This window comes from Bufo gargarizans, chromosome 7, assembly GCF_014858855.1.
Source record: "Bufo gargarizans isolate SCDJY-AF-19 chromosome 7, ASM1485885v1, whole genome shotgun sequence".
NCBI classification, from domain to species: domain Eukaryota; kingdom Metazoa; phylum Chordata; class Amphibia; order Anura; family Bufonidae; genus Bufo; species Bufo gargarizans.
In genome coordinates this window covers 51,287,295-51,308,861 of record NC_058086.1, presented here as the reverse complement: position 1 = coordinate 51,308,861, position 21,567 = coordinate 51,287,295, and the positions used below count along the sequence as shown (strand labels likewise).

General features: G+C 44.9%; 1 long non-coding RNA gene across 2 annotated transcripts in view; it reads left to right on the top strand.

The window, feature by feature from the left end:
* Positions 1–89: 89 nt before the first annotated feature.
* LOC122943138 overlaps positions 90–21,567 on the top strand; it is a 48,867-nt gene continuing 27,389 nt past the window's right edge. Inside the window, exons 1-2 of one of the 2 annotated variants that reach the window (XR_006390831.1) lie at positions 90–129; positions 11,999–12,060. This is a non-coding gene — a long non-coding RNA (uncharacterized LOC122943138). Of the gene's footprint in view, positions 130–11,434; positions 11,559–11,998; positions 12,061–21,567 lie in introns of those variants that run through there. The other variant, XR_006390832.1, reaches the window with a different exon arrangement.

Here is a 21,567-nt window from a genome sequence, read left to right as displayed (position 1 = left end):
CCTTGCTGAGGAGAGCTGGCCGCTGATTGGCTGCTGCTCACAAGCCTATGGCTTGCTGTCCAATCACAGTCGGGCTGAGTATTCTAGCGGCCGAATCCAGTGCTCGGGGCGTGGTCAGCGCGGGCTGTGGTGAGTGAGAGCGGCTGTTATTGTGTCTGTGCTCGGGTGTCGCACAATGGAGACGAGGACGTGAGGAGGAGGAGGAGGGGGGCCCGGGCTGCGTTCACATCCGCCTCTCTCCATAAGGCTGCGTTCACAGGGAGCGCTTCACATCCGCCTCTCTCCATAAGGCTACGTACACACTAGAGGGTTTCTCCTCTGTTATTGAGTTCCGTCACAGGGGTTCAATACCGGAAAAACTGACCCTAATGCATTCTGAATGGAGAGCAGTCTGTTCAGGATGCATCAGTTCAGTCTCTCTTACGTTTTTTTGCCAGAGAAAATACCGCCGTTTTCTCTCCGGCCAAAAATCCTGAACACTTGCCGGACGGCGTTTATTTCCATTGGAATATATTAGTGCCGGATCCGTTCTTCCAGTCCGTGCATGCGTAGACCTTTAATTTTGTGGAAAAAAAAATACCGGATCCGTTTTTCCAGATGAGACGGATCCGGTACTTCAATGCATTTGTCAGACGGATCTTGATTAGTCTGAAAATTGCCAAGCGTTTGTGTCCGGACGGAATTGCCTGTCGGAATCCTCTGCCCCACGTGTGAGAGTGCCCTAAGGCTACTTGCACATCTGCGTTTTCAATTCTGCTATTGAGATCGTCATAGGATCTCAATAGCTGAAGAAAACGCTTCAGTTTTGTCCAATTTATTGTCAATAGGGACAAAACCGAACGAAACGGAGTGCACCAAAATGCATTCCATTCTGTTTTGGTTGCGCTCCCATTGCGGATAAAATAAGGCCTTATCCACACGACTAAGTATTTTGCTGTCTGCAAAAAACGGATCAGCAAAAAATACACATGTCTGTGTGCATTCCGTATTTTGTGGAACAGAACAGCCGGCCCCTGATAGAACAGTCCTATCCTTTTCCGTAATGCGGATAATAATAGGACATGTTCTATATTTTTTATTTTTTTTTTCATTTTTTTGCGGAACTGAAACGGAATGCACATAGAGTAACTTACGTTTTTTTTTGGCAGAAACTCCTCTGAATGTAACACCAAAGAAGCTGTGAGACCAGTCCATTTATTACCGGTTATTTTCTACCCGAATTCTAATTTATTTATTTTTTTCCACCGTTGATTTGAGCACTTTGTGGGCTTTTTCTTTTAATAATTGTTAGTAAAAGTTAGGTTTTGATTTAATCAGCCAAGGTCTTTTTTGAGGATTCGTTCTATCTCTGTGAGGAAACCCCAATGTTCCGCTCGACTGGCGCTCATGTGGTTTTGTCGTGACAAGAGGAGGACTGCATGTCCCCCAGGCTGAAGAGGGGCACACCCCTCAGCCGTACCTCACCCCTTGGGTGTGCTCACTGCCGCCATTACCGGAGCCTGCCTTACACATCTGCTTCCTTCTGTGCCATTCACATCTAGGGTTGTTGCGGGTATCGAAATTTCGATACCCAATCGATACTTTTGTCCCGGTATCGATACGATATTGGGATTTCAGTTTTTTTCGATACTGGGCTGCGCTTTAGCGCAGTCTAGTATCTCTAAACATGAGCGCGCTGCTGTCGGCGCGCTCATGTTCTCTCAGCAGCACGGGGAGAAGGATGCTGTCCTCTCTCCCCCCTTTGCTGCTGCCGCTGCCACCAATGGAAAGAGAGGGGCGGGCCCACTGCGCCACCAATGATGGGACTATTCCCATTTCCCACACAGAGCGGCGCCCAGCGATGTCCCAGCACTCGCCATTAGTCCTGGGCGCCGCTCCGTTCGCCCGCAGTGCCCCATTACTGTCTCCTCTCCTGCTCCACATGCTGCTGATTACTATCGGAGCGATGGGGAGGAGACATCAGCTTCACTAGTGGGCGTTCCTTCTCCCTGCGCTGCGATTGGACAGCGCTACAGCCAGGGAGAAGGAATGCCCACTAGTGAAACTGATGTCTCCTCCCATCGCTCCGATAGTAATCAGCATGTGGAGCAGGAGAGGAGACAGTAATGGGGCACTGCAGGCGAACGGAGCGGCACCCAGGACTAATTGTGAGTGCTGGGGCATCGCTGGGCGCCGCTCTGTGTGGTCTGATAGTGAAAGTCTGGAGTCCCATATAAAGTAGTCAGTCTTTAACACATAATACAGGAGGCGGGTGCCGACAGCAGAATCGCATTGCCGGCACCCTGCCCCTGACAGGGAGCTGCGATCAGCGGCAGTTAACCCCTCAGGTGCGGCACCTAAGGGGTTAACTGCCGCTGATCTGCCAGTACCCGCCTCTGTATAAAGGGGTAATTATCATTGGTGGTGCAGTGTGCCCCCCCCAACCCCCCCATCCCATTAAAATCATTGGTGGCACAGTGCGCCGGCCCCTCTCAACCCCCCAGTATTAAAATCATTGGTGGCAGTGGCCACAGGGTCCTCTCCCCTCCCCCTCATTGGTGGTGCAGTGGCAGCTTCTGATCGGAGCCCCAGCTGTGTAAGCCTGGGGCTCTGATCGGTTACCATGGCAGCCAGGACGCTACAGAAGCCCTGGTTGCCATGGTAACATCCCTGATGCTTTGTGCACAAGGCACAGAGCAGCAGGGACAGTGTGAAGTCCTATTCACCCTGATAGAGATCTATCAGGCTGAATAGGACAAGGGATGAAAGATACCAGGTTCTAGCCCCTAAGGGGGGAAATAGTTATTAAATAAAAAGTGTAAAAAAAAAAAAGTAAAAAACCCCCCCACCAAAATATGAAGTATAAATCGCCCCCTTTTCCCAATTTCACATATAAAATATATAAATAATAAACATATTACATAACGCCACGTCAGAAAAGTCCAAACTATTAAAATATTTAAAAAAAAATCTAGATGGTGAATGCCGGAACAGAAAAAAATAAATATAAACTGCGCGATTCGGCATTTTTAAAAATGCGGAATGCACGTGGCTTTTTTTTTTTTTTTTTCGCGTGGTATCGAATGGTATCGAGTATCGCAATACTTTTTCATGGTATCGAAACCGAATAAAAAATTTGGTATCGCAACAACTCTATTCACATCCGCCATGACTGGAAGAGCTGCTGTGATCGGGAGCTTTATTGCTGGGGGTCCGGGTGCTGAGACCCCCACCCATCGCTAAGAGGACAACCTGCGGCCCCACGTCTGCCCTAGAGTAGAGGGCGTTAGCGGTGTGCCGCCTCAGCGCTGGGCGAGTAATTGCCATTTCACTGGATATCATTTCTGATTCTATCCAAATCATAGCATCGGTATTAGCCCCGCCCTCAAAGACCACATGATCACTGCAGGAGGCAGGTACTGTATTGGTATCATACACTGGGACGTTTAACCCCCTAGATGCCATGGGCGATAGCATACACACTTCACTACAGACAGGGGTTTTCTCCCCCACCCAAGAGGCCTGCCATAGTGCCTACTACGCAATGTCGCAGGCCGGTCACCCTGACAGCGATGGGCTGTACAAGGAATACCGATGCCTTATAGGCGCAAACAAGAGACCGCAATCGTTCCAAATAAGGTATATCAGAAAAAGAGGTGTTGGCGTGTAAAAGCCGTGAAATACGCAGCACTATGTTCGTCACCGCACGTATAATAAAGATGGCCGATGCAAACAATGAATGCAAAAAATATCAACTATTTAGTCCCTCCCAAATATCAACTATATAGTGCTCCCCACGAAAACAAATAACACATATATATATATATATATATATATTTAACCGTAAAAACACAAATGCAATCACACTGCAACCATCACTCTGCCCTGCCTCTATGCTGGATGTTGAATAAGGCATTGGTGTACATTTTGGCCAAAGCGTAATAAGCCACTCACCACGTCAAGGTCGCCTCCATGAGTGGTCCCTAACACTAGTTCCTACCTGTTATGAGCCATGTCAGCCACACAAAGTCCAGGGAGCGCAGGTACAGCATGCACGCCAAGCACACTCTGCTTTTAACCCCGTCCGGTGCCATTACAGCTTCCATCGAATCCAGGGATGCAAGTACCAACATGCATGCTGAGCCCACTATATACTGCTCCTGGAGTCTGCTTTCATAGCGCCTACCAGTAGCCATTTGGCTCCAGGAGCAGTATATAGTGGGCTCAGCATGCATGTTGGTATTTGCATCCCTGGATTCGATGGAAGCTGTAATGGCACCGGACGGTGTTTAAAAGCAGAGTGTGCCTAGCGTGCATGCTGTACCTGCGCTCCCTGGACTTTGTGTGGCTGACATGGCCCATAACAGGTAGGAACTAGTGTTAGGGACCACTCATGGAGGCGACCTTGACGTGGTGAGTGGCTTATTACGCTTTGGCCAAAATGTACACTAATGCCTCATTCCACATCCAGCATAGAGGTAGGGCAGAGTGATGGTTGCAGAGTGCGATTGCATTTGTGTTTTTACGTTTGTATGTGTATTTCGCCATAGCAATGTTCACCTGCATACAGGGTTGTGCGGGCTGAACCCCCCACATTTTTTTTCTTTGTAGATAAATAAATTTAAAAAAAAACATGTGCCAGTGAAAAGCACTCGCTGTCCCACGGAAAAACAAGCCCTCCATGGAAAAATAAATAAGTCCTGTCTCTTGAAATGCGGCAACGTAAAATTAGCTATTACTGTGCAAAAGTAGTAAAAACAGAGCGACAGATATTTGCTACTTAGGCTACTTTCACACTAACGTTCGGGGCTCCGCTTTTGAGTTCCGTTTGAAGGCTCTCACAAGCGGCCCCGAACGGAACCGTACTGCCCTAATGCATGCTGAGTGGATGCGGATCCGCTCAGAATGCATCAGTCTGGCAGCGTCTGTCCTCCGCTCCGCTCAGCAGGCGGATACCTGAACGCTGACACCTAAGCGTTTGCATTATAGGTGTGGATCCGTCTGTGCAGATACCAGACGGATCCGCACCTAAACGCAGGTGTGAAAGTAGCCTAAAAGGGGTTTTCCGGGATTAAACTTTTATGTTCCATTAAAGGTGTTGTCTCACTTCAGTAAGTTGCATTTATGATGTAAAGGAAGTTAATACAAGGCACTTCCTAATGTATTGTGATTGTTCATATTGCTTCCTTTGCAGGCTGGTTTAATTTTTCCATCACATTGTACACATCTTGTTTCCATGGTTACGACCACCCTGCAATCTACCAGTGGTGGTCGTGCTTAAACTCTGTAGGAAAAAACATCAGCCTCTCTGGTGGCCCAGGATCATCGGAGCGCACATAGGCTAGTGCTTTTTCCTATATTGTGCAAGCACGACCACCACTGATAGATTGCAGGGTGGTCGTAACCATGGAAATGAGCAGTGTATAATGTGATGGAAAAATGAATCCAGCCAGCAAAGGAAGCAATATGGATAATAACAATACATTAGGAAGCACCTTGTATTAACTTCCTCTACATGATAAATGTCACTTACTGAAGTGAGAGGACCCCTTTAACCGCTCCAGGACCGCCGTACGCAGGATTGCGTCCTGCCGGCGGCCATGCTCTTCTGGGTGGACGCATATACGCGTCCTCCCGCCATAGCTGAGATTTCCTGTGAACGCGCGCACGCTCACAGGAACGGAAGGTAAGAGAGTGGATCTCCAGCCTGCCAGCGGCGATCGTTCGCTGGCTGGCTGGAGATGTGATTTTTTTTTAACCCCTAACAGGTATATTAGATGCTGTTTTGATAACAGCATCTAATATACCTGCTACCTGGTCCTCTGGTGGTCCCTTTTGTTTGGATCGACCACCAGAGGACACAGGTAGCTCAGTAAAGTAGCACAAAACACTACACTACACCCCCCCCCCCTGTCACTTATTAACCCTTTATGAACCACTGATCACCCCATACAGACTCCCTGATCACCCCCCTGTCATTGATCACCCCCCTGTCAGGCTCCGTTCAGACGTCCGTATGATTTTTACGGATCCACGGATACATGGATCGGATCCGCAAAACGCATACGGACGTCTGAATGGAGCCTTACAGGGGGGTGATCACCCCATACAGACTCCCTGATCACTTCCCTGTCATTGATCACCCCCCTGTCATTGATCACCCCCTGTAAGGCTCCATTCAGACGTCCGTATGATTTTTACGGATCCATGGATACATGGATCGGATCCGCAAAACGCATACGGACGTCTGAATGGAGCCTTACAGGGGGGTGATCAATGACAGGGGGGTGATCACCTCATATATACTCCCTGTTCACCCCCCTGTAAGGCTCCATTCAGACGTCCGTATGCGTTTTGCGGATCCGATCCATGTATCCGTGGATCCGTAAAAATCATACGGGCGTCTGAATGGAGCTTTACAGGGGGGTGATCAATGACAGGGGGGTGATCAGGAAGTCTATATGGGTGATCACCCCCTTGTCATTGATCACCCACCTGTAAGGCTCCATTCAGACGTCCGTATGTGTTTTGCGGATCTGATCCATGTATCCGTGGATCCGTAAAAATCATACGGACGTCTGAATGGAGCCTTACGGGGGGGGGGGGGGGTGATCAATGACAGGGGGGTGATCAGGAAGTCTATATGGGTGATCACCCCCTTGTCATTGATCACCCACCTGTAAGGCTCCATTCAGACGTCCGTATGTGTTTTGCAGATCCGATCCATGTATCCGTGGATCCGTAAAAATCATCTGAATGGAGCCTTACAGGGGGGTGATCAGGGAGTCTATATGGGTGATCACCCCCCTGTCATTGTTCACCCCCTGTAAGGCTCCATTCAGACATTTTTTTGGCCCAAGTTAGCGGAAATATTTTTTTTTGTTTGTTTTTTCTTGCAAAGTCTCATATTCCACTAACTTGTGTCCCAAAAAAAAATCTCACATGAACTCACCATACCCCTCACGGAATCCAAATGCGTAACAAAAAAAAATAAAAAATTCTATGAACTCGCCATGCCCCTCATTGAATACCTTGGGGTGTCTTCTTTCCAAAATGGGGTCACATGTGGGGTATTTATACTGCCTTGGCTTTTTAGGGGCCCTAAAGCGTGAGAAGAAGTCTGGGATCCAAATGTCTAAAAATGCCCTCCTAAAAGGAATTTGGGCCGCTTTGAGCATCTAGGCTGCAAAAAAGTGTGACACATCTGGTATCGCCGTACTCAGGAGAAGTTGGGGAATGTGTTTTGGGGTGTCATTTTACATATGCCCATGCTGGGTGAGATAAATATCTTGGTCAAATGCCAACTTTGTATAAAAAAAATGGGAAAAGTTGTCATTTGCCGAGATATTTCTCTCACCCAGCATGGGTATATGTAAAATGACACCCCAAAACACATTCCCCAACTTCTCCTGAGTACGGCGATACCAGATGTGTGACACTTTTTTGCAGCCTAGGTGGGCAAAGGGACCCACATTCCAAAGTGCACCTTTCGGATTTCACCGGTCATTTTTTACAGATTTTGATTGCAAACTTCTTCTCACACATCTGGGCCCCTAGAATGCCAGGGCGGTATAACTACCCCACAAGTGACCCCATTTTGGAAAGAAGACACCCCAAGGTATTTTGTGATGGGCATAGTGAGTTCATGGAAGTTTTTATTTTTTGTCACAAGTTAGTGGAATATGAGACTTTGTAAGAAAAAAAAAAAATAATCATCATTTTCCGCTAACTTGTGACAAAAAAAAAAGTTCTATGAACTCACTATGCCCATCAGTGAATACCTTAGGGTGTCTACTTTCCGAAATGGGGTCATTTGTGGGGTTTTTCTACTGTCTATGCATTGTAGAACCTCAGGAAACATGACAGGTGCTCAGAAAGTCAGAGCTGCTTCAAAAAGCGGAAATTCACATTTTTGTACCATAGTTTGTAAATGCTATAACTTTTACCCAAACCATTGTTTTTTTTTTTTTTTTTTTTACCCAAACATTTTTTTTTTTTAATCAAGGACATGTAGAACAATAAATTTAGCGAAACATTTATATATGGATGTCGTTTTTTTTTGCAAAATTTTAAAACTGAAAGTGTAAATTTTGATTAATAACAAAAAAGTCAAAATGTCAGCAGCAATGAAATACCACCAAATGAAAGCTCTATTAGTGAGAAGAAAAGGAGGTAAAATTCATTTGGGTGGTAAGTTGCATGACCGAGCAATAAACGGTGAAAGTAGTGTAGTGCAGAAGTGTAAAAAGTGGCCTGGTCATTAAGGGGGTTTCAGCTAGCGGGGTTGAAGTGGTTAAACATGCCCTGGTCATACGAACACACATCTAATATGTAACAGTAATCTCCAGCTCATCTGTACCTTCTCCATACCAGATGTTGACCATTTGTAATCCATAAAATAAAAACCAGCGCCGTTCCCTTAAAGCTGTGACAGCCTGACTGCAAACATGTTTCTGCCAAAATAAAATATTATTTTAACTGTTTGAGGGAGCTCACCAGCTGGTGTGGAGCCCAGTCTGCCGTTCACCCCACGGTACCAAATGCTACAAATAATTCACTAATCTGACCGGCTATACATTTCCTGTATTTTATTAATTCATCTTATAATTAAACATACATTAAAATATTAAAAATACATAATTGGTGATCCAGGCTTATAATATGTGGAGTTCACACATAAAAATAAATCAAAATACAAAAATTGACCAAACGGATATATCAAATCTGCGTTTTTTGAGCGGTAATTTAATGGATATTAATGTCCATATGTTGTTATTCACATGGATTAAGCTGCAATTGATCCCAAGTGAAAATTAGACGTTTGTTGATGTTCAGATGCTGCATATATTCATGCGTTAATATGTCCATTCACATGGGTAATAACCATATGGAGTTTAGCGGCTGGCGATTTATTTATTTTTTTACGGTAATTTAAAGGGGTTCTGCACTTTGTTTAAACTGATGATCTGTCCTCTGGATAGATCATCAGCATTTGATCGGCGGGGTCCGACACCTGGGAGCCCCGCCGATTAGCTGTTTGTGAAGGAACGGTTCTCCAGCAGCGCTGCGGCCTTCTCACTGTTTACAACAGGCCCAGTGATGTCACGACTTGTACCAACTGGCCTGGGCGGGGCTAAACTCCATTCAAGTGACCCGAGCTTAGCCCGCCCAGGCCAGTGATACTAGTCGTGATGTCACTGGGCCTGCGGTAAACAGTGAGAAGGCCGTGGTGGTGCTGGAGCGCCGCTGCCCTCTCAAACAGCTGATTGGCGGGGGTCCCAGGTTCCGATCAAATGATGATCTATCCAGAGGATAGATCGTCAGATTAAACAAACTGCAGAACCCCTTTAAGAAAAAAAGCTGAATCTGTGGATATTTCTCTTGTGCACAAAAAGAAAGGAAAGACACCGTCCTCAATATCTTCGTGTCAGCCCTCACAAACCAGACGCGTTTCAAAACAGAGATTGTTGTGAAAAGACTATAGACCTGGGGTTCCATCAAAGTCAGATCAAATCTATGGCCTGGAATCGGATCACCTCTATAGAAAGCCCGGATCACTCAAATAGATGTCCCATTCACATAGTGTGTTAATAATAGTCAAATTTAAAGCATAATATAGGACATGTTTGTATTCACAACACTTGTTCACTCATTAACAATAGCAACCATTGCATACTGGTACGTAGTAAATGTTGCGCTATAGTATATAACTTTATCTAATAGCGTATGTATCGCCTCATCTGTTGTTTTTGTTCACTCATACTGTATACACCTCATGTGCTTGAAACTTATATAAATAGTAAAAAATAGTAATGGTATTATTATTGAATGCATTGTTTGGTAACAAACATTGATTTATCACAATGTTGCCATATCATACATTGGAAGCATAACACATCAGCTGTGTCTTGTTGGCATCTTGTCTGATGGTTATTTTAAACTCACTGGGACCTATCGCCTCTTTGTATTATTATTGTGATTCACACTATGCGATTCTGCTACTTAAAGGGGTTCTGCAGTTTTTTTAAACTGATGATCTATCTGGATAGATCATCAGCATCTGATCGGCGGGGGTCCAACACCCGGGACCCCTGCCAATCAGCTGTTTGAGAAGGCAGTAGTTCCGCGGCCTTCTCACTGTTTACCGCAGGCCCAGTGACGTCACGACTAGTATCAATGGCCTGGGCGCGGCTAAGCTCTATTCAAGTGAACAGAGCTTAGCCGCTCCCAGGCCAGTGATACTAGTCGTCACGTCACTGGGCCTGCGGTAAACAGCGAGAAGGCCGCGGCGCTACTGCCAGCGCTGCTGCCTTCTCAAACAGCTGATCGGTGGGGGTCCCGGGTGTCAGACCCCCGCCGATCAGATGCTTATGATCTATTCAGAGAATAGATCACCAGTTTAAGGTAACATAGGGTTTGCCTTCTCTAATTGTATAATCTACCATATATCCTCGGCATAACCTCAATCTAACTGTATAGCAATACTACATTACAATGTGTTACTTGTACAGCTGGCAGATATAGGGTGGGGGGACAGGCACAGGAAGTGTCAGTATATATGGAAACACTGCACCGACCCCTCGTGCACACTGTCCCGCCATCCTTTATAAAAATCCCCAAATCTCCAGCTCAGCATGCAGGCCTTTTGGAACTAGGAATCCAACTTCATTTGTAATCCCAAATTGGGTGCTTTAGTGTAGACTATTGGGGGCCGGTCTGGAATGGTGGATCCCAATATTTTATCTTCCTTTAACAGATGCCAATGTTTTTGTATTATCTTGGATACCGCCTTATATTTGATGTTAAATGGTAAGACTAGTTTTCAGCGATCAAGACCGGTTTAGGTAGTTCTATCTAATTGTTAGACTTCTCCCAAAGATTTTTCCAGTGTCTCAAGCGGATACTGTTTTTAAAAAAATTGGGCCTTTAGGTTTTTTGCCTCAATCTCAAACTGATTGTTTTGAGTGCAATTTCTTTTTAAACGTTGAAATTGACTTTTTGGCACACTAAATAGCCATCTTGGTGTGTAATACAAAACTATTTTTAGCTACGTCCTTGTGAAATGTACTGCAAATAAACCTTTCTCCGTTCATTTCTATTTTAAGGTAAAAAAAATTCAACCAATTTAGTATTTGTTAGGTGTAAACTTTAAATTATATTGATTATCATTGAGTTGATGAACTCAATCAATGTCTGATATGTCCCTCCCCAAATAAAAAAAAATACGTCATCTATATACCTCCGCCAGAGCACCAGGTCCGCCCCCAGTTTGGGATTGATGACTTCGTTACCACGCCATCATGAACAGATTGTGGACTTTATCTGGTCTGCAGGGTGCTGTTGCATTGTCTTTTTTCTCTATGTTTTCAGCCATGGCAGCGTGCACCTGCGCATTGGGATGTGCTGACTGACCCCCTTTTCTTTTTGCAGATTTACAGCTCTGGAGATGTGGCGCTCCGGCGAGTCGTGCACTCCTGATTAGTAGCCTGTCTGCCCCATAGGCTGATTTTAATTAGTCTCAGTATAAAGCTGCGGCTGCACTCACTACTTTCATTGGAATGCGTCTGGCGCCAGGAGAGGTATGGAGTGGGCTCGGCATGCATGTTGCTACCTGCATCCCCTGGAAGTAATAGAGGCCATTATGGCACCAAAAAAAAAGGTGGAGTGGATCCAGCATGCATGTGGAACCCACACTTCCTGAACTTTATGGCGCATAACAGGTAGTATTTAGTGTTAGGTTCCCATCTTACAGAGGTCGCCTTGATGTTCGGCAGACGGGCTCAGATGGTTTTGTAAAAAAATGCATTTGCCAAGCATCTCACTTTATAAATAAGCGTAGTATTATCACTATACCATTTTTTTGTGACTATGGCATTATTGTACTTTATCTGATTTGCAGATTGCTGTTGCGTTGTCTTTTTCCTCAATGTTTCTAGCCATGGCAGCGTGCACCTGCGCATTGGGATGTGCTGACTAACCCCCTTTTTTTTTTTTTTTTTTTTTTTTTTTTTTTTTGCAGATGAACAGATCGGCGTAACTCAGGGCGAACCTGCTGCGCATAGCGGTCCCAACAGTCTGCAGGTAATAACACTGGTTAAAATGAAAATTGTTGTGAAAAAGTACAAATTTAATACCTTCTAAAATAAAAAATATTTGTTCATCAAGTTTCTTTTTTTGTTTTAGATTTTTTTTTTCTACTGCCTGAATGCCTTGTCCATGGTCTATACACGTATATAATGCGCTGACGTCAAGTGTGGCCAAGATCCAATGGGGTTGACATACAGTTTTTTCCAGCAGAGTTATTACTGCTGTGGTATTTTTCAAATGTGACCGGGTGTCTCCGACGTAGGGCTGTAGAAACCTGTCCAAATGAGACAGGTTTGAAGTTACAAACCTGTGGAGGCTTAATAGGGTCTTTGGGGATGCAATAAAAAATTGAGTCTCCAAAATAAAATCTAATTCGGATTTATTCAAAATTCCACGTTGATGTACTCTTTCACAGATTTGTGTTAATTCTTTATGGTAGGCCTCAACTGGATCCTTATGTAATAAGGCTTATGTATTAGAGTCCGCCAATTGTCCGGCATTCTGCTACATAATTTACCGTATCAAGGATCACTATAGCCGCTCCTTTGTCGGATGGGCGTAGTGTGAGTTCATGATTCTGCTGTAATTCCTTGATTGTTCTGATTTCAGTTTCTGTAACATTATTCACATTTATTCGTTTATTATTTTTTCTAATGTTTGCCTCGACTGCCCCTCTAAAGGCTGTTATTTATTTTCCTATTTCCTGGCGAGGATAGAATTTTGATTCGAGTTTAACATCCACATGTTCATATTTTAATACTTGTGTGTTATTTTCAATTATGGGATTTAAAAAAATATTTTTTACAGCATCATTTTTTTTGTATATATTTTTCAACTTCAATATATGTGTCAAATTTATTGATCGGTGCACTTGGCGCAAATTTTAAACCTTTCTTTAATATTTTTTTGTGTTCTGTGGTTAGTGCCAGTGAACTGTATTATGGTGTATTATGTGATTTGGACTTGCGGTGCATTCCTCCCCTTTGTGTTGTTGCCTGCATTGATAATCCTTGTGTTAGTGGTGCTTGTCCTATTAGTGGGGTGACATCTGACTGGCTGATTAGTGGTGTCCGTGTGTCTGCTGAGAATTCTCTGATGCCTTGGAAAATGGAAACGTCCAAGGGGTGTGAGATTGTGTAATTGGTTTGTGTGTCTCTACTTTCGGTTGTGTAGATAGGTGTTTGGTTTTGTGATATGACTTTGGGAACGGTTTCCTTCCCCCTCAGGTGCTGTTGTTTCCCTTGTGTACCTTTTGGCTAAAAAGGACTAGATGTCAATTTGTTATGATCTCCCTTATTTATATTACTTGTTCCCTCTATGGATAACTTTTTCTTTTAAAAGTTTATGTTTTTGACCCTGTTTATCCATGATAATGATTTTTTTTATTTCCTGCTCTGCTTTATACAGTTTTATAAATAATTCCCTTTGTAGTCTCTCTTATTCCCCGTCTACCGTTAATGTGTCCATTTTTATTTGAATGTGTCCTATTTTCTGTTCAATATCTTTGAATAGCTGTTCCCTTCTCTGGATTACTAATTGGACTAATGCTGTTGACTGGAGTTCAAATAAACACTCCCACCGGGAATCAAATTCTCCCCCACATAAATCACTAGCTGGTGTCTTTGACAGGGTCAATCCCTGCGGGGTGATTCCCATTTTTAAATATTGGTTCAATTACCTAATCGCCCATCATTGGCGTAATTGTTTCAATAGGTGTTTTTCCAGCTCCTTAAATGTGTCGGAGGTATTATTATATGTATTGGACCTCTGCAACTCTGTATTGTTTTCAATGAAAGAAAATGTATTGACCTTTTCCTCCTTTGCTGCCATATATTCCCATATACAGGTCCTTCTCAGAAAATTAGCATATTGTGATAAAGTTCATTATTTTCTGTAATGTACTGATAAACATTAGACTTTCATATATTTTAGATTCATTACACACCAACTGAAGTAGTTCAAGCCTTTTATTGTTTTAATATTGATGATTTTGGCATACAGCTCATGAAAACCCAAATTTCCTATCTCAAAAAATTAGCATATTTCATCCGACCAATAAAAGAAAAGTGTTTTTAATACAAAAAAAGTCAACCTTCAAATAATTATGTTCAGTTATGCACTCAATACTTGGTCAGGAATCCTTTTGCAGAAATGACTGCTTCAATGCGGCGTGGCATGGAGGCAATCAGCCTGTGGCACTGCTGAGGTGTTATGGAGGCCCAGGATGCTTCGATAGCGGCCTTAAGCTCATCCAAAGTGTTGGGTCTTGCGTCTCTCAAATTTCTCTTCCCAATATCCCACAGATTCTCTATGGGGTTCAGGTCAGGAGAGTTGGCAGGCCAATTGAGCACAGTAATACCATGGTCAGTAAACCATTTACCAGTGGTTTTGGCACTGTGAGCAGGTGCCAGGTCGTGCTGAAAAATGAAATCTTCATCTCCATAAAGATTTTCAGCAGATGGAAGCATGAAGTGCTCCAAAATCTCCTGATAGCTAGCTGCATTGACCCTGCCCTTGATAAAACACAGTGGACCAACACCAGCAGCTGACACTGTGGGTACTTGACACTGGACTTCAGGCATTTTGGCATTTCGGCATTTCCCTCTCCCCAGTCTTCCTCCAGACTCTGGCACCTTGATTTCCGAATGACATGCAACAGTCCAGTGCTGCTTCTCTGTAGCCTAGGTCAGGCGCTTCTGCCGCTGTTTCTGGGGAATGCGGCACCTGTAGCCCATTTCCTGCACACGCCTGTACACGGGGGCTCTGGATGTTTCTACTCCAGACTCAGTCCACTGCTTCCGCAGGTCCCCCAAGGTCTGGAATCGGTCCTTCTCCACAATCTTCCTCAGGGTCCGGTCACCTCTTCTCGTTGTGCAGCGTTTTCTGCCACACTTTTTCCTTCCCACAGACTTCCCACTGAGGTGCCTTGATACAGCACTCTGGGAACAGCCTATTCGTTCAGAAATTTCTTTCTGTGTCTTACCCTCTTGCTTGAGGGTGTCAATGATGGCCTTCTGGACAGCAGTCAGGTCGGAAGTCTTACCCATGATTGTGGTTTGGAGTAATGAACCAGGCTGGGAGTTTTTAAAAGTCTCAGGAATCTTTTGCAGGTGTTTAGAGTTAATTAGTTGATTCAGATGATTAGGTTAATAGCTCGTTTAGAGAACCTTTTCATGATATGCTAATTTTTTTAGATAGGAATTTTGGGTTTTCATTAGCTGTATGCCACAATCATCAATATTAAAACAATAAAAGGCTTGAACTACTTCAGTTGGTGTGTAATGAATCTAATATATATATATATATATATATATATATATGAAAGTCTAATGTTTATCAGTACATTACAGAAAATAATGAACTTTATCACAATATGCTAATTTTTGGAGAAGGACCTGTATCTATACTTAACCCTTTAGTTTGTATATACAATATGTATCCAAAAGATGCAAGCAATGTTAATCCAACTATATTTAATATATAAAACGCACAAGCGTACAAACTAAGTACACCAATACAATTGGAGTGCTGGACAAACTACATGTCCTTTATCATTACAAACAGTGAGCTAGTCCTGCTGGTCTATTTAAAGGGGTTGTCTGGGTCCAGAGCTAAACCCGGACATAGCAACATTTTCACCCAGGCAGCCCCTCTGATATGAGTATTGGAGCATTTCATGCTCCGATGCTCTCCTTTGCCCTTTGCTAAATTGCGCAGGGCAAAATATTGTTTTAGGAGATCTGGTGAAGTACTGTGCTCTGCATGGGGAATGCTAGGCAGAGGCTTCCACCCAGCGGTGAGCCTGGTGACGTCACTAGTGGGCGGGCATTAGCGCTGCCCTAGCTTGTAAAACTTCTAGGACAGCACTAAAGCCCACCCATCAGAGCCGGTGACCTCATCAGGAACATCGCTCGGCAGAAGCATCCGTCTAGCAGTGTGCCAGAGTAACGAAACAAGGCCTTGCCCTGCGCGATCCAGCACAGGGCAAGGGAGAGTGTCAGAGCATGAAATGACGGAGGGGTGAAAATGAAGGTCTGTCCGGGTTCAGCTCTGAACTCATACAACTCCTTTAACTTGTGGCAATATGGAAAACACAGATTCCAGATCAACAGCACAAAGCAGTGTAATGCATAGTGAAAATGCAAAGACTAGTGTGCACAGTAACATTCATTCTGAGTATAATCAAAAACACTGAGAGACGTCCAGCTTCCCCTAAAAAAGTCATAGCCTTTATTCTGTAAAGCAATAAAATATCCAATGACACAGTGTTAGCGTCTACACGTTTCAGATCTTAAAATGTGACCCTTACTCGTGATAGTGCTGTAGTACATTGCAGTCTCTGCCCCTCAATGCTGACGTCAAGCAAACCAGGTCACATGACTGGTTTATAAAGGGAGCAGAGTAGGGATTAAGGGCTGCAGCTATCGATTATTTTTGTAATATTTTGATTAAAAACGTTTTCCTTTATAAAAACTCATCAGTCCCCCCCCCCCCCCCCGTGCCATCGGTTACTCCCACAGTGCCAACATCTTCCCCTCCTAGCTATCAGTCCCCAGCACCAGTGAAATCAAATACTTACCTTTCCACCGACACTCCATCGCTCTTCCAGCCTCTTCTTCACACCCTGCACTGTCCTCCTGATGTCACGCAGCGTCAGGTGATAGTGCACGCTTACATGCTGATCATGTGTGTATGTCGGGATACAGTGCAGCCCAGACGGGCCGGTGGGAGGCCACGGAGCGGTGAGTAATAGCAAGCATGGCACAAAGGAATCTTCTGCAAAAAATTTACATCAAGGATTTTTTTTTTTTTTCGAGTTACTCGATTGATTCGAGTAATCCTATCAGCCCTATAAGGTAATACAGCCATATTACATGTATGTTCGTATGCCCAGGGCGTGTTTAATGGAACATAAAAGTTTAATCCCTGAAAACCCCTTTAATCGCACTGAGCCGTGGAATGAAAGGAACGCTAGTTATTCTTCACCCAAAGCACAACCTTTTGCAGGCTAGGGTTCACAAAGTTTCCATGCTGATTTCTTGTCATTCTATTTTGAATGTAGTCGTTAATTTCCATACGCAAATGGTGTTTGAATGGCTTGTTTATTGAAATATCAAGAGTCCGGAAACACGTTCAATCTGATCTTTTTTGCCCTTAGTGAGGATAAGAGGTGTGACTTTCGTTCCATTCAGACGAATTGTCAAAATACAGGTAACGTGAACTTTCGTGACCAGTGGAGGGAACATAGATTGAGGAGGCACCCCTCTGTTCACTTGTCGTTTGGGCTCCTTGACCCGTAAACGTTGCAGTTTCATCCATAGCAATCATATTGCAAAGTTGGTATTTAGAAAAGTTTATGCCATCAACAAAGGACTTGAATGCAAGTGCTCGCTAAATAACTTCAGCATCTTCCAACTTAAACAGTGTTGTTGATTTCCTGAGAGACCATTCATATCGCTGAAGGAAGCCAGCCAGCCAGTGTTGTGATGCTTTGAATTCTGGTGCCATTGCAAAGGCAAATGCTTGAATATCAGCCCTGCGCACAACCAAAGCCTTTGCTCTCCTGTCAGCAATCCATTCACTGATCATGTCTTTCAGCTCAGGAACTAAAGATTGCTGACCTAAACCACACTTGCGCTTCTTGGCATTTCCTTTGTCCACCTGTAGACTGAGGTTATCGTATTCTGCCCTCCATTTTTGGACCATTATGCAATCTCTTTGCAGAAAGACGTTAGATTCTTGCCTTGTGAGTCCTCCACATTTCCTTTCTTGTACTCAACAGAATAACTTTCTTTTTGCACACCTCTTGGCTGGGGGTACAGATACTCAGGGCAGAGATATACCAGCAAACCTGATGTGTAGGGGCCAGATTATTCATCAGGGATCGAGCGAGAACTGGGTCCAATCTGCATGCCGATGCTGAGGGGACTTTTACTTTCACTTTCTATTTCTCCCACAGCTTGCTGCCAGCAAACCTGATGTGTAGGGGCCGGCTTATTTATCAGGGATCGAGTGAGAACCTGGTCCAATCTGCACACTGATGCTGAGGTGACTTTCACTTTCACCATCAGCTTGCTGTGCACAGAACGACATAACAGAGGGAGCCGACTGTGTTGATGGGGCTGCCCACAACTATCCCATCACCTTCAGATGTGGGGCAAATGAGACAGCACCTACAGCAGCTGTCACAATGTGGTACAGTAGGTGAGACAGCAGCTGTCACAATGGGGTACAGTAGGTGAGACAGCACCTACAGCAGCTGTCACAATGGGGTACAGTAAGTGAGACAACACCTACAGTGGCTGTCACAATGGGGTACAGTAGGTGAGACAGCAGCTGTCACAATGGGGTACAGTAAGTGAGACAGCACCTATAGCAGCTGTCACAATGGGGTACAGTAGGTGAGACAGCAGCTGTCACAATGGGGTAAAGTAGGTGAGACAGCACCTACAGCAGCTGTCACAATGGGGTACAGTAGGTGAGACAGCACCTACAGCAGCTGTCACAATGGGGTACAGTAGGTGAGACAGCACCTACAGCAGCTGTCACAATGGGGTACAGTAGGTGAGACAGCACCTACAGCGGCTGCCACGATGTGGCAGATGCGAAGGGCTGCCCGCGTCTTCTTTACCGCTCTGCGCCGGTACATAGCCACACCCATCACTATGGCTTATTTTCGGGGTATGTCTTATATTGCGCATATAAGCCGCAACCCTGCTACGGCTTATTTTATGGGTATGTCTTATTTTTGGGGAATCACGGTACTCACCTCTTAAAGGCTATGTACCTCTTCGGAGGCAGTTTTTATTTGATTGCATTTCACTCATTTTTGGCTAAAAATCTTTTTTTCAATTGGTCTTTATTAAAAAATATTGAGCCTTTCTGTCTCAAAGGGTTAACTGTTTTTCTCTAAATTACCAAGAGGACATAAACGCTTATAAGCCACATGCCACGAACCAGCGGGTGTAAACCCTCTTTGCCACATGTCCTACCTCCTCTAAGGGCGTTGTCTAAGTGAACCCCTCAATCTTTATAGTACCCCTGATGGTAGACTTTCCCGAGGGGAACACCAGGTCGCTACCTCTTGAGGATTGGCACATGAGACAGCTGGTCCAGGTGGACCAGGAGGTACCTGAGCAAGGTACCAGAGGTATAGGCGTTGTCAACAGGCTGAGTCTTAACCAGCTGCAAACGTGCAGGACTGAAGGATGTGGCAGAGGCAAAGTCAAACAGGCAATAGGTCAGGCAATCCGAGTCAGCAACAGGAGAGTCAAGGCAAGCAGGCAGGGAACAAACAGGTAGCAGAGTCCAGGAATACAGGTACAACTCGGGAACACAGGACCACAAGCAGAAATCAGGAACCTTAGCAGGACACAAGGACCTTGACACTGAGGCATCTGGGAAGGGGGCTGAGCCACTTATATATGTGCAGGAGGGCTAGGATTGGTCAGTGAGGTCACAGGACCTAACCCATAGCACAGGAAGTGACGCACACCGGCCCTTAAGGAAGTGCTGCAGGAAACGAGCAGCAAGCATGCTGTGGCCAGGGCTGAGAGAAAACTGTGGAGCAGATCCCAGAACAACAGTACCTACACAGATAGAGCCCAGGACTGCAGCGGTGAAAGGGAAGCACTGGCAGCAGATCACTGCTGAACATGGCGCCCGGGACCACAGCGGTAAGCATGGAGACAGTGGCACACAGCAGCCACTGTTACAGCAGCCCCCCCTGCTTACGCCCCGTCTTATTTAGTTCACGTCGAGACAGAAACCTTTTTTATCAAGTTCGGAGCATGAATGTTCTCTTCTGGTTCCCAAGACCTCTCCTCAGGACCAAAGCCCTTCCAGTCCAACAAGATAGTACGTCTTGCCATGCTTCTTGATGTCCAGGATGTCTTTGACCTCAAATATCTTGTCAGAATCTTCAGATACCGGAGTTGGAGTAGAAGGAGCCGTCGAGAAGCGATTTAGAACTACTTAGTAAGGACACGTGGAAGGCGTTAGGAATAACGCACAGAGAGAGGCAGATGCAACTTATGTCACTTTGTTGATCCTTCTCAATACTTCAAAGGGTCCAAGGAACCTAGGAGAAAACTTGAAAGTGGGAACCCTTAAGCGGATGTTTTTAGAGGAAAGGTATACCTTAACTCCAGATGAGAACTGAGGCGGTTTTCTTCTGCATTCGATTTCATGCGGGTCACCGCTTTGTTGATGCAGTCCTTGGTGTCACGACAAATCTTCAAGAAATCTCTAAAAGAGGAATCCGCAACTGGTATCCCATAAGATGTAGGAACAGGGAGAGGAGTACGAGGGTGTTGTCCATAAATGACAAAGAATGGAGAGGATCCAGTAGACTCACTACAGTGGTTGTTATAGAAGAATTCAGCCCATGGTATCAATTGTACCCAGTTGTCGTGTTGGGCTGAATAAAAATGCTGGAGATAGTTTTCTAATATTTGATTGACCCGCTCTACTTGCCCGTTGGTCTGGGGTTGATACCCGGATGAGAAGTCCAGCTCAATTTCGAGCAGCTGGCAAAGAGCTCTCCAGAGCTTAGAGGTAAACTGGACTCAGCGATCGGAAACAAGGTAGACCATGCAAGCAGAATATGTGTCTCACAAACAGTTTAGCAAGTTCAGCAGCCAAGGGCAGTCCAGCCAAAGGAACGAAGTGCTTGGAGAACCAGTCCACGACCACCCAGATAGCTGTACATCTGGCAGAAGAGGGCAGATCTGTAACAATGTGTTGCCATGGGGCATCAGGAAGAGGTAACAACAGCCCAGGTGGTTTGGACCTGGAGATTTTATTCTGAGCACAGACGGTGCAGGCAGACACATAATCAGGCACGTCATTAGACAGTGTGGGCCACCACTAGTGGCGAGACAAAAGTTCTGTGGTGTTGCGGATCCCTGGATGACCAGTCAATTTGGAGTTTCGCCCCAAGCTAGAATACGTTTTCTCTTGGCATATGGCAAAAATATCTTCCCGGGAGGGATGTCCTTTACTAGGACAGGAGCCACTGTGATCAAGCGAGCAGGATCTACAATGTACTGGGGCTCCTCCTGCTGGTCGTAGAAGTTAAATGACCAAGACAGAGCATCCGCCCTGATGTTCTTTTCGGCTGAGGATGAAAGTAAAGCTCAAAATCAAAACGTGAGAAGAAGAGTGCCCATCTGGCTTGGCAAAAGTTCAGACGCTGGGCCATCTGCAGATATGTAAATTCTTGTGGTCGGTGAAGATTATCACTGGATGCTGGGCCCCCTCTAATAGATAACGCCACCCCTCCAAGGCAATTTTTATGGCCAGAAGCTCTTTGTCTCCTATACAGTAAATTCTCTCAGCAGTGGAGAAGAACTTCAGTGGGAAGAAAATCCACATGTAAACATCTTGCCCTTGGAACCTTTCTGTAGTAAAACCGCACCGGCTCCTATAGAGAAGGTGTCCACTTCTAAAAAAAAAAAATGGCGGGAGACATCAAGATGACGCAGAACAGGTGCAGAAACA